Source organism: Colius striatus, chromosome Z (assembly GCF_028858725.1).
Source record: "Colius striatus isolate bColStr4 chromosome Z, bColStr4.1.hap1, whole genome shotgun sequence".
Lineage (NCBI taxonomy): Eukaryota > Metazoa > Chordata > Aves > Coliiformes > Coliidae > Colius > Colius striatus.
The window spans coordinates 46,238,982-46,255,337 of record NC_084790.1 but is presented as its reverse complement, the minus strand read 5'-3'; the positions used below and the strand labels follow the sequence as shown (position 1 = coordinate 46,255,337).

At 38.0% G+C, this 16,356-nt stretch overlaps 1 protein-coding gene across 1 annotated transcript in view; it reads right to left on the bottom strand.

The window, feature by feature from the left end:
- The window catches only part of RNF180 (ring finger protein 180), a 78,752-nt gene that overhangs the window by 51,117 nt on the left and 11,279 nt on the right, over positions 1-16,356 (bottom strand). The window lies entirely within an intron of this gene.

Below are 16,356 nucleotides of genomic sequence, written 5' to 3'. Positions count from 1 at the left end.
ATTATTTATTCCAAAGCAATTTGTAACAGTTAGCAAATAATTAATCTCTTAAAGCTTGAAATCTATTTCCTGAACTAGAACTTCTGATTTTTATAAAATATTTTCACAGAACTGTCCTTTTGTCAAGTATACATTTTTACTTTCAGGTTATGTTTTGTTTTCAAGCGTACTAATTTATGCATAGTCAACATTAAAAATTCATGTTTTAAAATGCAGATAACAACTCTGTGAAAGCATACATCATCCTCTACAATATAATACACATAAAACTATCGTACCTGTGAAATGAAACTATATTAATAATTACTACTGCTACACAAATACCACAATCAATGCTCAGCTTTTAAGCCAACTGAGAAAAAAGACTTCGTAAGACTCTGATCTTTCAAATCAGAGATGATTTGTGGTTTGCACTAGGCATATACTTACATATATATATATAAGGAAATTCTTGCAATTGGGAAAGATGGTCATATATGAAAAGGAGAATATGACAAATGTTATGCAAAACAAACTATCATTGCTTCTTGAAATTTAACCATTTGTAACACTGGAAATACCTTGTGAAAAACTACTACCTACTGCCTCCTTCCATTCTGATATGGACTAACCTTGCATTCTGCAGAGGCAGTTATTTCTGGGACATCTGTCTGAGTTGTGATTAACTGTCATCAATGAAAAGACAACTGTCTCTCTGCACAAACATTTATATCTAACAGGTCTCATAGGACAGATGCAGAGTCACATGAAAGCTGATCTTAAGCTTTCAGCACCAGTTACATAAATGAGCAGTTTAGCCACTTTCATATGGTGTGAAGGAGTAAATTTAGCACATCAGAGACACTTCTGTGTAATGTTTTTTCAGATACTTCTATACGAAAACCCAAGAGAAAGGAATATACTGTGAAGATACCAGAACTACCCTGGGTAGATTCTGATTGATTCATACTAAAGCTCTCAGATGGTACTGTATCATGCTCTTTGTTGATAGTGCAAATCATAGAATCAACTTTTACATAGTCCTCAGGGCATTCATAGTAATTGTCCCACGATCCTGAAGAAGAAAGCAAAGAAACTCAGAAACGTCTGCAGAATTCTGCTTGGTCCCCAGGATAGGCATTAGATCAGCAGTGGCCAGGCTAGATCCTGAATGACGATTTAACAATCAAAATGCCTTTTCAGCATGGTTTAGGAATCCATTTTACTTGTTTTTTTAAAATAATTTCCATTCCTTGAAATACCCCAAGATTCCTACTCTTCTAGATGAAGTACCTACACTATGCTCAGTATTCTCAAAGAAAAACCTCTGATGGGAAATGTGACATTCTCATTTTGCATCAGATCAGACTTAAATTAGAATACCTAATCTGTTTTATCTCACAACCCATGGTCTGTCAGTACTTCTATTCTCATCATTGCATATCTTTTTTCTCCCATAAGTCTCTAAAAACTTTCTCTCACCGCAGCCTCCCTGAACTGTCTAACCATTAGTTTGCATAGCACCTATTTCAACCACAGTGAGTAAAGAATGCACTATCTACTTTTGTTAACAAAATTCACTCGGTCATGTGCTTTTGGTCATGAAAGGTGTTGAACACTTAATTTCATTTTTCCAGTTTTTACTCTTTACTTCAGCTGATCTTCACCCTTCTAGCTGATGGGGTCTCTTCCATTGAATCATTGCTGAAAGTAAACTGCATGCCCTTGAGGCACGAATTACTGAATTTACCTATTCTGAAAAGCATCTAACACTTCTGAAGCTCTCTGAAAAAAATGAAGATAATAGGACACTATACCTCCTAAAGTTTTAATTGAAAGCACTACGAATCACTTCTACAGAGGAGCTATACACTAAACAAAATGTCGCTTACAAACCAAATGGTTTATCATTAACTTAGCAATATTTAAAACAAGCTGTACAGCGGTTTTACGAGGGACTCTTACAGTTCTTACACTCTTAAGCACTATAACTGTGCATTTAGTGTGACTGTACACTGTACACTAGTATATTTCTACATTTAACTTCATTTATATCCCTACAGAATGTGATATTCTTTATTCCAATTTGTGATTAGCATAAGCAAGCTCCTGTACCTCGAGAAGTAGCATATTTCTGGACTTAAATCTATGACGATGGCTATTGTTCAGATATAGAGCAGTCTTTTCCACAACAATACTACCATAGAAATAATCTGGAAGGCTTTGGAAGGAACGTCTAATACACTGTGATGAATTTAAGCTAAATCAAGTCTTCCTCACGGAAAAAAATGAATCAGGTGCAAGAATTAGCCTTAATATACCAGCAAACCTTTAACTTTCAATTGTGTAATTATACAATTTTCAGTTGTCTAATGATGCCATATATTTGGCCTCATTACAGTTTGGCCAGAGCAACATTGTATTGCAACTCGATAGCACTGAAGTAAGTCTGCTGTATACCTTTTGCCAATTTATCAGTGCACTTATATAGTAGACTGTGTTTCAGAAATCTATTATTCCTGAGAAAAAAAACAACATCTGGAAAAATACTCTCATTGCTTGATAGAATACAAGAATATAGCATCCTACTATGTCATGTAATTGCTGTTAATGAGGCAGTGCAATAACTAAAGCTATGCGAGTATTTCCAGAATACATTCTCTTTTTCAGAGCATGCTCTTTAATTTTCAGAAACTCTGACATGGCATTAAAAATTTTCTACAGAGATAACATGCCACTGACTGAAGCTCTCTAAAACCTATAAGAACTTTTTTTTTTTTTTGCTAAAAAATGATAAAAATATACTAACTTCTGTAATTTCAGGTTAGTTTAAAAAATGATAGTAATTTGTTGCTATGCCCATTTTTTTTAACCCAAGAATATGCTCAGTGCCTTACTCAAAGACATTTGTAAATTAACTAGATGGGTAGGCTACTCTCAGGGCCTAAGTGCTCTGTAAAATGATAGCTGTCACTTTCTTCTCATTATGGAAGTGGAACAGATAGCTGTATCATGGTTTGACATGATAGCCTTTTCTGGTAAGGGGGAAGGGGCTGTAAAGATGGCTCCTGTAAGAAGTTGCTCGCAACTCTCCCCAGCTCTAAGCCAGAGCCACTTCTGGGGCTGAGCCAATTAGGCACCTCCGTGATCACTTTTTAAGAAGAAGCTGGAAGAGGAGGTTTCTTCCTCCATTTTTTTCCTTCTTCTGCCCTCTTCTTTTTCTTCTGGCTGGTGGTGGTGCAAGGAGTAGGAACACTGAGAGAAACAACCATGCGGACTCCAAGGTCAGTGATGAAAGAGAGGAGGAGGTGTGCTGCAGCAGAGACTCCCCTGCATTCTATGGAGAGAACTGGTGAAGCTGAGATTTATTTTCATTTCTCTAAAGACCCCGCATCGGTGGTAGAGACTCATTTTGCTAAAGCTGGCCCCAGTCCAGGGACAGTGACTATGGCCAGAGGCGGCCGTGTCCCATTGGAGGGATCCAATCACTTCACTGCAGACCCCGAGCCAGGGTCAGTGATTTTCTTCTTTAAACCTATGGCTGGAAGAGGCTGTGTCCCAAAGGAGGGACCCTGTATCACTATGGCTGGAGCAGGCCGTGTCCCGAGGAAGGGACCCAATATCCACAGCTGTAACTGTGGGGAGGAACCCTCGACAAAGCAGCTCATTAAACTTACGCCCAGAAGAGGCCTTGTCCCGAGAGAGGGACCCTGTAACTGCAGAAACTGCAGCCATGGTGAAGAATCCATGCCAGAGATATTTACCAAGGAGTGTGTCCTGGGGGAGGAACCCCGTGTTGGAGCAGGGGAAGAATGCCAGGAGTTGTCCTCATCTCAGAAGACAGAAGTGGCAGAGCCCATCTGTGAGAGACTGACCACAGCCCACATTTCCTTCCCTCCTGAGCCACTGAGGGGGGAGGAGGTAGAGATACCGGGAGCAGTGAGCTGGGCCCGGGAAGAAAGGAGGGATGGGGGAGGGACATCTTAAAGTGCTGATTGTCATTTTCTCATCATCCTACTCTCTTTTTGCTTTTATTCCTTTCTGTTTCTTGTAGAATAAACTTTCCTACTTTCCTCTCTAAGTCGAGTACTGGAGTCTGTTTCGCCCAGAACCATAATTGGCAGCGAGCCTTCTGGCCCTTGTCTTAATCCACAACAACCTTGCTTATCTTTTTACTCCCATTTCGCTGGGGCCTCTGCCATTGGAATGAGGGTGGGGGTGAATGGGGGCACGGAGAGGGAGATTGCCGTGGTGCTGCTGTGCTAGCTGGGCCAAACCACAACAAGCTGGAACTGAGGTCTCAGATTTTCCCACTCAGAATGAAACAAACAAACAAACAAATAAATAAGAATCGACGTATGCTTCTTTCCACAATACTGGTCCTTCTCATCTCAGCCCCACCCCTCTCAATATTTTAAGATTTTGGTATCAAATAGGAGAACATCTCCTACTGGAGCTTCTTTTTTCAATAATGTTTCAGATTATGCTGCTGAAAAAGTAATTTTCCTCAAAAAAACATCCTCAGCCCAGTAACTTCTACAGCAGCATAGAAATGTTACAGAGCCACAATACAAACTCCTTGACTATACCAGAAAGCAATGTATCAGTGGACATCCTAGGTTAGAACAATTCATGATTTAAGTATGGATTACCAAATATATTAAATATGTAAGGCTACAAATGCTGCAAAGAAAATACATAAAGCCATCTTAAAAATGTATGAAGATAAAAAGATGGATCTGTTTTTATATTCACATTACAGAGTCAGAGTATCAATATACTGCGATTATGCACTAGCCCTCAATTCCATTCGCAGCAAATCACTTCTGGATAATGTCTCCTACATTTCCACTGAGAATAATTGCATTGTTATAGCCATCATGAGAAACATCCATCAAGTGAAGATGATTTGCTGAAATGAATCGGTAAGACTGCAGATGACCAAAATTCAAACATGGGCACATTTTCTAGCAGGATTGTTAGGATATGAAAATAATTAATAGTTAGCAAAAATAGTAAGTATAAAGCCATGCTTTTGTGTTATAGCTTAGCTGTCTATCAGCTAACATTTTTTTAATGCTGACCATTCAGTTACAACTATACTCTTATGGTAGCTGCAATAATCTACAGCATGAGCAGATGTGGCAGACAAAATAATACAGAACCTTTTGTTTTTCTTGTCTCTCTGAGTCAAGGCACTGTGTAGTCAGGTAACCAGGCAGTTGTGGCCAGAATTGTATGGGGATACCTCTTCATCCAATCTAACATGAAACCACTGCCTATGCTACCTACTCATATTATTATTTAAAAAATTAACTGGATACTGGTGTAATTCAGCACTGCCATGTGGTTCTGCCTATGTTGGTATTTTGAATAAAGAACTGTACAAATTGTCGTGAAAGTCATTCATAAAACGATGTTTCAACAGCAGATCACTGACAGTGAGTCGTCTAACTTCCTTGCTGCTTTTGCTTGGCAACAGCAAAAGATAATTCTTGAAAAGTTTTGGTTCAGTCACAAATCCACTGTGCCAGTCCACCATTTTGACAGGCTGCCATGGCACAGGCAGCAGGCAGGCTAAACAACCGTGCTAGTAGGAAGTTCACGGGATGGCACAAGTTTCTGGACAGTACATGTATCATGTCTTTTGCTCTACCTTGTGTCAAACACCTGGCTTGGTTGGTAAACTTGTCAAAAGGACTATCCTGTAAAGTAGCAGTACTTTGAACTCCCTAGTCCACTACCAGAAGAACATCCCATAGAAGATGCATTTTGTACCAACAGGCTTTGTATCGGGAAAAGTGAGCTACTGGCATTGACAAGAATTCCTTAAAGGATGTTCTTGGAAAAATAATGGAAATGGCCACAATTTGTTTTTTATTGTCTCAACTTACCTCTTTCCTAAAAGTGGAAACATGGTGACAAGTGAATAAAAGACCATCTCCACTCTGTGTTCCACATACTCCCACAAGTTCCTGGCCTCTTTCTCCAACATCTAAAGATAACTGTAAGCAGAGAGACACTACTCTTTGTCTCTATTTTCTACTTCTAAGACTTCACTTGTTTTTATGTAAGAAGTCGTAGCCTCTGGAGAGTATGCTCGACTTCACTACCCTTTCTTCTTTATACTCCAGCTTCAAAACAGAGCACAGTAGAAGCAGAGAAAGTACATTAATTTGCACTCCAGTTTCACTACCTTTTGCTCTTTTTCTTCCGCTTCAACCTGCAGTCCTATCCAACACAGCAGGAGCATGACAAGAGACGGCTGAGGAAAAAAAGTTTTATTTCCTCTACTTTCTTGGGCTAAACTGTCTCAATCTTGGACTCAAGATTCAGAGTTTGATAGTGAACCTCCAGGTAGCTCTATGACAGGTCTCTTGCCTCCCCACACACAAAGGACCCCTTACAAACTAGTATCTGGGGCACAAAGGAGTGCAGAAGGTGAGATGTGAACTACATTTGGGCTGTAGTTTACTAATTGAGGGGCCTTGCTGCAGAGGTTGTAATACCCATGGCACTAAAATTTACCATTTTATATGACAATGATAAATTTTAATGCACATACCATACATCATCTATATGGCTTAGAAAAGACTGACAAACATTACTTACAGCATCTGTTTAAAAGTCTAAGAACTGTTTTCTTCTATGGTGCTCAAAACCCTAATTTCTGCCTTCTTTCCTTGAACAATTGAACTCTACTTGCAATAAAGAATGGCAAAAAGCAAACTACATGCAAAAATACAGTTAAGTCTGTTCCCACAAAACACACAAACACCTATATTTCAAAATGACGAAGACCGACGGAAGACAAGTAGGAAAAAAACCCTTGTCTAATGTGCAAATAAGAAACTAAAGATAAGATGATGAGAGAATGCATCAGACTTAAAAAAACCCAACTGCAGTGGCCAAAAGCCTCTTAATATAGTATGCATGGAAGCACAAAAAGACACAAACTGCTCCCAAAAGCACAGAGAAAAGATTAGACAACTTAGAACAGAGAGATACTCTGAATCTCATCTAAGCAGATCACTGGATTTCTTGAGATTCAAAATCCTGAATAAAAAGAGAAAAATAGTATCTTTGTAGTTGAAGTTGATGAAATAGTGGTATAGATGAAGTGAAACAGATAATTCATTTAATGTGCTGCTAGAGATAAAACTCGGTAAGATCTTCTATTGCTGTTGCTCAAGACAGGTTTTATAGAACTCCAATCTAGAAAACACATGGAGAACAACTGAGACCCCATCTCAGCATCTGGCTGAGCAACCACCTCCTACTGTGGCTCTCCATTAAAAAGTGAGATTATATGTTATTAATAGTGGATCATTTTCATCACATTCTGTCTTCATGTGGAGGGTCATATATTGTACTCTTCAGTATGTTTCTGAAATTCAGTACTGCTCACACTTTTGTATAAAAATAGCTTCAGTGCACTAGTTAATGCTATAGTTATGCTTAATAGGAATTGAGATGCTTCTAGAACAAAAGAAATCCAAGACAGACATCCATACAGTGGCTGATGCCATTCCAAATACAGATATACTCCATAGATTAACAGATTTCAATCCAGAAAGTTTCACCTAGTAGCAATATTAATGTATTACATATATCCTCCTAAAACAGGTTACTTCCAGAAAACAGATTACTCTGCTGTGCTGCAGAGGGAAACAAAACCAACTATAAAACTGGTGTTCCATTTTCCAATTTTGTAGTTCCCTGTAGAAGAGTATTTGATCATCTAGAAATCTATTTCTGCTTAGCGTTTTTCTAATGTCTAAAATAAAAATTCAGAGTGCTAGTATGCCAAAATCAGTATTCCCCCTTACTGTAACATTCTCATTTCAGTCTTGATTTTCCAACAAATTCAAGGAGAATACTACTTAACAGTGCAAACTGTGTTACTATCCAGCCATGAGGGCAAAAGGCCTGCCTCTATCTAATCTTCAAACAGTCTCTTTACATATGTTCTGATACAAGCTTGCCTGTTTTGTACCAAGTCAGACTGAGAACTGGAAAACGCCTGGAAAAATGCAAATAATAAAAACCATGAACAATTGTCCATATGTAATGCTTGACCTTTCTCTTTGGTGTTCCAGAATCCTGCATTTACAATGTGGTCAATAAACAAGTAGTTTTCTAAACCATGGGAAATGTGCCAACGGCTGCTAATAGGAAAGAATACACAATTATTATATATTAATATATATAATAATATAGAAATAATATATACAATATATTACATATAAATTATATATAATATATACTATAACATATAAATAATATATATATTAATTAGTAGTACCAGATTAGGTAAGTCTCTGTGGTCTTAACAAGTTTAATAAATTAAGCATATTTGGCATGCATGAAGCTTAAGGAACATAAGCAAATTAATCTGACTGAAGAACAGCATGTCCTATCTATGCAGCTCCTGAATATTCCAGTGCTGGTAGGTCTGCTACCATCAGGCCTGGTTTGTACAGATTTTAGGTTTATGACTGGTATTTTCTCCTTTTGCAAATTTCATGTACAGCATTTCTCACATTAGAGCACTTAAGAATTCCTGTGTTTACCTACCTTCCTGAAATTTTCTGTCTATGACCAATTATCTGAAGAGAAAACTTAACATACCATAAATTGCATCTGAAATGAACAAAGAAAAACTGGAGAAACTGGCTGCCCATGGCTTGGATGGACCTACTTGGTCCTACTTGGATGAGTGGAAAACTGGATGGACAGCCAGGCCCAGAGAGTCATGGTGAATGGAGTAGTTGGCTTTATTCAACTGGAGAACAGAATGCTCAAAAATAATCTACTTCTTACAGTCCAGGGAGCCCAGTGACTATAACTCCATTTTGTATGGTCACTGTTTAATTTTTTTTTCTTCCCTCACCATGTCTGCAGTCAAGACGTATTTCATGTTTCAATGAACATTCCGTGCTCTGTTTCTTATGAATTTAATAGCTTTCTATGAGTTATTTCTATGTGTTATTTTCAAATGGATTGATTTACATGAAAACTAGTATGACAAGAGTAACAGTGGAGTAAGCACACAGGTGGAGTTTTATTTTTCCCATAAAGTACATTTCATTCCAGCAAAGTATATTTCAGAGTTGCACTGTAATCCTCACTCTCTTCTTTTTGACACATACTAATTTTAATCCACAAATGGAAGCTGAGATATTCTAAATTAGATCTATTTGAATCTTATAAGTTTACATCTAAAACCAGATTTTTCTTATGTTAGTTTCTTTGTTAGCCATTTTTAAATTTTCTACACAGGTTTTACCAAATCATGAATGAAAAGCTTTGCAGTTATGTAAGTAGTAGAGAACCACCTTTCTTGACCAGTTCTTCCTCTCAGTTTTCCTTAGCTAAGATCACATTTTTTATTCAAGCTACCAGATAATTACTTAAAATTTCCTTCAGAATCTCTATTAGTGCACTTAGGCAAAAAGTCTAAATCACAGAACTCAAAATGGCTTTTAAAAGCTTTTGAATAAAACACCAATGAAGAAGATAATGCCATTAAAGGTTGGGAGAAGCATCAAATTATTTAATTCTTTGAGTAAGAGTTCATAATGTCAAACATTTATTTGATTCTACATAATTTTACTAATTATACAAAATTTACAGTAAAAAGAGTGCAAGCTCTCCTGTCTGTAGGAGAATACGAGATAACTAAAATATGAAAATAACATTATATTTTTCGACTCTCTGTGCTACAAAAAGGTTATTATTTGATTAACCTTTTGTCAGACTCTTGGATTTCTTTAAAAAAGGCTATGAGGAGGAAGTCTTAATAATGAAGATTGATATGTTTCTTTCTCACTGATAGCATTTTCAAAAATGAGATTATTACTGAATCATAATGTTTCTTTCCCTTCTCCATGTTTCTTATGTTTATATGTTTTCTTGTTCATACTTCAGCCTCCAGTCTTTAGAAACAACATACTGACTTTCCTAATGCTGAAATGAGAGGTGAAATAATTTTAATTAGAAATTTAATTGCAAATTACTAGTAACTGGAACTGGGAGATTATTAGTATCTTCACAAAAAACAGATATTATCTAGAAAGAAAATACAAAAGAATCACCATACATTCCATCCCTGATGTTTCTAAACTGTATTAAACATAACACATGTTTTTAGCTAAGTCATATATATAGGAAATCTTTCTGTTCTGGTGTGTAATCATTTTAATTTAAGTGTTGACACAGTATATCAGAAAAAATGCTGTACCAAATAAAATCTTGGTAATAGCTAGCTTTGAAAATATATCGTCACAGCCTTTCAGCCATTAGTGTGTTAGACTGCAACACAGGACACTTGTGTTTTATTTAACTTACTGGTATAAGCTTGTACTTTGGATGTGAAAAAGACATTAATACACTAAAAGACTGCAAACCTCTTCAGCTGTAAAAGTATATGCTATCTTTTCTTATAATCAATCCTGTAACCATGGTTGTACCATATAACATCTTTTCATTGACTTTGCAGTACTATATAAAATACTTAATTTCACTAACTTGCTAGTGTAATTTTTCCATTTCCTGCTAGAATCACTGACTGCTTATCAACTTCAGAAACAGTATGCTTATGTGAATTCTATTCTGTTGTATTTTGTGACACCTTTTTGACCCTCACAGTCATTTCTACTTCTCTGTGACTGCCTGTAGTTTTATTTCATATAATTGAAGAACTGTAAAGAAAAAAAAAATCAGATAGCATTATTTTCTCCCAAATGCAGACATAGGGAAAGAAAAGGCTTCAAAATCTCTGATTTTTCACTGCTCTGCATTCTACTTAAATCTCCATGCAAGCAGCGCTTAATTTGCTCAGTTTACATGTATTCAGAGTTTAGTGTGACAAAAATTAACAAGAAATAGAAAACTTACTTAAATTCTTAGTCACTGAATCAGTAATGATTTGTAAAAGTGAAGGACTACAGGCCTGGGGCACAGAATTCTATAAAATTTAAAACAATACATTATTTCCATATGTGAAGTCTCATCTTAAATGCTCATTACTATGTATTTGATGTGGCCCTTCTTGAGAGACACTGTAAATCTCATAAACACGAAAGCACTCTTATATTCTTGTTGACATCATTGCTGAACTTTGATTTTTACGTGCTACAAGTCATTTTATATAACTGCAATTTAGTCTGCTCTTCACTCTGTCTGAGTAACAAGAACACATGCTGAAACTATGGGATGCACTTAACTGCACACCATAACCCACCTCCATGAATGAGTTATTGTCTTTCTTAGCTGATGCACATTAAATCTCATAAATTTTTATGATCTAAGTTTTCTGTGGGCATCTAGAAAACATGAAAGAATAGTTTCTAATACTTACAGTTTATACAAGAAAAAAGCATATGGTATTTCTATAGGTCTAGGCTGTTCAACAGTATTTTCTGGGAATAGTAACCAATATAACTTTGGACACAGCAGCAATGATCCATATGTTATTTATCTAAAAACCCTACTTTTTTTTGGGCCGACAGTCAACAATAAATATTTTGCTCACTTCACTGGGCTTAGTTTCCTTCCTGTGTTGCTTTTATCCAGGAAGACATGATGCCTGAGCTGTTGATCCTTAGGGCTGTAGTGCTGCTAGTACAATGTGACTATTTCAGGTAAAGGAGGCTGCATTTGGAGACTGTATATCTCTCTTCAGAAAAAAGACACATTACCAAGTATGCTGGAAAAGCACAAAAAGGTCAGTGAAAGCCATTTCTCCTTCTTAGCATACTAATCATCAGCAGTGGCCTGACACATGAAGCAGTAGATGATCCCATCTTTCGCAAGATGGGCACTTAATGCACAACAGCTCATGGACTTCTGCTATGCTGAGATTACTCTATAGTATCTGTACATTCTGAAAGTATTTTACAGACAAGCAACTTATTCATATGTATTGCACTTAAATGACAGAATATATTCACAGCACAGCCAGCTATTTTGGCCTCTGGTAAAGCTGTATGATGACAGTGTAACTACACTGTATTCCAGTCTACATATTCCGGCTTCAAGAGGAACTTAAAAAAAATTAGAGTATATACAGATACACTGAGACAATCCCGACACATTGTGTTTAGCCAGTAGCTCCCTAAGTAATTTTCCCATGTTTCCAGCAGATGAGTGGAATGTTAAGTAGTTTACAGTACAATCCAAGACAGAAGGTAAGTACAGTTTCTTCCTGAGAAATCCCTGGCAAATTTGCAAGGCTGTTTATCCCACTGGATAATTTTTAACACCAAATTGTGTTAAAGAGATATCAAACTGTAGAAGAGATTAAGTCAGACAATGCCCTCAAAATCTGTAATTGCAAATAACAGAATAAGAAGACTGCAGCTAAAAGGAAATAAACTCTGAAGAGTTAGTCTTTAAAGGCTTGCAACAGTAGCTCCAGATGCACCTCAGAAACCTGTGGGCTTGCATTCTATTTCCCTCAGATACAATTTCCACAGAAAACACCACTGCAGTTTATCAAAGGTAAGCCATCTATGTGGGCATGAATCCATCATTCTTAATACCTTCCTGTTAATCCAGTCTATAATTAGTGACAAAATTAATATTGTAATTACAAAAATCATCCTGTAGTAACAATAGTTGCAGTCAAAGCAAAAGCAAAGATAGACAAGCTTTGGCTCAGAAACTCCTTGTACCTGAGACTTCTTCCTTACTTAGAACCATATAGGCCTGAAATGCAGTATTGCCACTGCTAGGAGCAGCTACAAGCTTTGAACCAAGCTATAGAGCCCTCAGGGCTGAGACTGACCATGTCTGCTTTGGCTGAACTTCCGTTGCCTTGCTTGCCAATTGGTTTTACTTAGTTTAGCTGTTACAGTACTTTCTCTAAAGAACCAGATGTCTGTGGTTAATTTTTTTTACTTTTGTTACTTTCATATGGTACTACCACTGACTACATGTAGAATGAGATATTTACAAGTCTCATATAATAATGTAGTGCGAAGCTACTCAAGTAGCTTGTAGGGTTAAGAAAAAAAAACCAACCACCTTTAAACATGAACATCACTCCTGTGAAGCACTCCAGATACCAGCAAGATGTAGTAACACCTCCCACTTCCAGACTCCAAGGTCTGCTGCCAGCCTGCAGGCCCCAAAATGCAGTGCATGGAGGTAACTGCAGGAACCAGGAAGGACCAAGTGAGAGGGCGTAACAATCTCAAAGGCAGTATTTTATATATTTTTATATCTCTTTTTTATCTTTAACAATTACATTTGGACTAATAATAACCACATTCTTAAGATTTCAGTTATATGAAGAATAAATTCTTGGCTTTATACACACAAAGTATTTATTTTCTCACAAACAAAATGTAACACTGCAGACTTGCTGCTCAATGGCTCTTCAATCATTAATGCTATGGCACCATCAGTGCAATACTATTATTTAAGAAAGAGTAAATGATAATGTAGTGTTTTGGGGCCACATTTTTGGTAGAGAGATGGCTACAGGGGTGGCTTCTTAAAACAAAGATTTGATAGAAGCTTCTGCTGTAGCTGACAGGGCTAATGTCAGTCCACTCTAAGATGGACCTGTAGCTGACCCTGGCCTGGCCAATTAATAACTGAGGAAACACCTCTGTGAATAGCATATATGAAAAGGAGAAGAAGTTGCTGAGCTGTTGCTACACTGCAGCAGCAACAGGGAGTGAGAATGTGAAAACACCTCCACAGACACCAAGGTCAGTGGAGAAGGAGGGGGAGGAGGGTGCTTAGGTCCTGAAAGAAAGACTGCCCTGTGACCTGAGATGCCATGGTGAGGCAGCTGTGCCTCTGCAGTCCCTGGAGACCACAAGGAACCAGAGTCCCACTCACAGCCTGTAGGGTACCTCACGCTGGAGCGGGTGAATGCCTGAAGGAGGCCGCGACTCTGTGGGAAGCTCACCCTGGAGCAAGTTCCTGGCAGAACCTGGGAGCCCATGAGGAGAGAGGAACACACACCAGAGGTTTGCTGTCAGGACTTGTGATGTGAGGGACTTGGGCTGGAGCAGTCTGTCCCTGAAGGACTGTTCCCCCCATGGATGACCTAAAATGGGGCAGGGTGTGAGGAGCTGCCCCTGTGGGAGGCCCCATGCCAGAGCAGTTTGTGAGCCCACGGGAAGGATCCATGTTGGAAAAGTTCGTGAAGCACTGTGTCCCATAGGAGGGACCCCACAGTGTAGCAGTGGGAAGTGTGATGAGGCCTCCCCCTGAGAAGTAGCAGCAAAGTCCATCTGTAATGAACTGACTGCAACCCTCATCCCCTGCGCCACTGGGGGGGTAAGGAAGGAGAGTCCTGGGAAGAGGGAGAGATGGGAGGAGGTGTTTTTAAGATTTGGTTTTATTTTTCATCTCCCTGTTCTGATTGTTCATTAATAAATCAAACTTTTTTTGACCCAAGTTGAGTCTGTTTTGCCTGTGATGCTAATTGCTGAGTGGTCTCCCTGTCCCCTATCTCAACTCACAAGCTACTCGTTATATTTCTCTCTCCCCTGCCCAGTTTAGGAGGGGGAGCAACAGAACGACTTGGTGGGCACCTGGGCACCTGGCCAGGGCTAAACCCTCAACAGATAAATGTATCAGCATTCTGTCCTCTTTATCTTGTTTTAATTTTAAGTCAACCAGTTAAGTACAGGACTTAAAAACTGTTATTTTCAGAACTTATCCAGAGCAGGAGTGGTTTTGAACACTGAAAGCAGAGTTTCCACCTTCCACAAATGGGAAAGGTTTACATTAATATTTCATTTTCATTTCTCTCATAGTCACTCAAGGAAGTGAATGAGAAAGCTGGTGTAGATACAGAATGAGCTGAATCGAGTCAAGACACTCACTTGCTATAGCATACCTTCACCGTTTGTCAGACATTGCAAGTGACTATTATTTCATATTAAATCCACTACTTTTTGGTACAGATGTCAGGGTATGGGATTAGGACTGCCCCTTTCCTCCTGTGTTTCCTCTTTCCTTACTTTACACAATTTCTCCAAGGCTGCATATTTCCCTAACAAAGCTCACAAGTGAGGCCTTGTAGTTACTGCTTGCCTCCTCCAGCTTTACTCCAGTAACATGATTCCATGTTACTTCCCGCTTTACTCTGGTACCAACATGAGGTAACACTCTTAGCCTTCCAACAGCCAGCTGAGGAATCCAAAAGCAGTCTGAACAAAACTCTTGGTATGAGTTTAAAGAAAGAGGGACTGAAATCCAAGCCCATAAACACACTATGAAACACCTGAAGGATTTACAGTTTAAATACAAACATGACTGTGCAGGAGAAAGAATTATACACCAGTGTACACATGAAAAAAGCACAGATTAAGTGAACTAAGTCATAAGTTAAACCTTTGAAGCACAGTGACTTCACTACAAGACTGAGAATATCAGAATATCAGTATGGACATGAAAACTCACAGCTGCAGGGCAAGACAACATCTAATTGTATGGATAAACAATGCAGTAGCTCATCCACCTGTTTACTCTGATTTTAGATTAACACTGGGAGCATGAAAACACTCACTTCATGGAAACTGATCACTAGTCACCTTCCTAATACAAAATTCCCATGTTTTAAAAAAAGATACAGAAGAACTAGTCATACATCTAGTTATAAAACAAAGTAAAAAGGACAACATTTTTTCCCAGTGGATCAGGGTAATTTCTTAGAAGATACTCCAAGTTTTGAAGCTGGCTACATAGTCTTTCTCTACGTAAAAACATTGTGAAGAGAAATTAAATAAAATTGGAGGAGCCAGAAATGTTTTTTTAATCTGAGATCCTTCAGAAAATTATTACAAGCTTCACACATTAGCAAGTAATTCAAACATATGAAAAGATATACATGAATGGAAACTGGTAACAGAAATATTTAATCTTCTTAGCTACAGTAACATTAACAAGAATAATTAATATTGGCACTTGCTAGACATATTGTTAGAGTATGATAATAACTACTTACCAGAAGTCTAAAATTTGCCCATGAACACAAACACATGCACACTCAAAATGCAAGTATCCTCCTCACAAGCCCTAAAAGCTTTCCCTTGTAGAGCAGAGAGGAAGTGTGGGTCTCTCTGCTGTTAGCAGGCCAGCTCAGTTGTACACTGATAACACAGCCAGGAGCTCAGAGAATTGCTCCTATTTACAATCCAAGGTTTATATAATAAATAATAAAATAATAAAAGTGCATTCTGCCACACCACAATGTTTATGGACACATCTTGGCTTACTGCAAGACAGAAAAAACATTTGACAGATAAAGTTATCGCAACAAACTAAACTTAGAGAAGCAGCCTATGCATTTACAAAGACATTCCACAATCTGAACAGGTCTGTTCTCTTGGACTGCTCTCCAGAAAATCT